Raw genomic sequence first — 504 nt, 5'->3', positions numbered from 1 at the left:
TTTTCATCCCCCACTATCCCCATGGCCTTGGATGCAGGGCTGCTCTCCATCCCTTCAGCCCTGAGCCTGTCCCTTGACATCTGGGGGCATTTGACACCCGCTGGCTCCTTTGATCCCCTTTCCCATCCCTCCCAGAGCCCAGGGAAGGACTGAGGGGCCTTGGCTGATTGTCCCTGACCCTCCCCTGCCCCGACACCAAGCTGTGCTCCTTGGGGACGGTGCTTGGACAGCCCCAGTCAGACCCTGTTTCCCGCTGTGCCCCCAAATTCTGCCAGCAGTGCCAGGGCCTGTCCCTGCCTGTGATCCCAGCACAGACACGCAGCAGGACTGTGACCAAGCTGCAGGAGCACTCAGGCCTTGCACCCACAGCAGGGCTGGCAAGGGGAGTGTGGAGCTGCAAAGAGCAGCTGTGGAAAGAGCAAGAGCCCTTGGCCCTGGCCCTGCTGCTGGGCTGGGAATCTCTTCCCTCCTCCTCTGCACAAAGGCACTGCCCCTGCAGCTCCA

Source organism: Corapipo altera, unplaced genomic scaffold, assembly GCF_003945725.1.
Source record: "Corapipo altera isolate COAL_440 unplaced genomic scaffold, ASM394572v1 61415, whole genome shotgun sequence".
Classification (NCBI taxonomy): domain Eukaryota; kingdom Metazoa; phylum Chordata; class Aves; order Passeriformes; family Pipridae; genus Corapipo; species Corapipo altera.
This window is presented reverse-complemented; position numbering follows the sequence as displayed.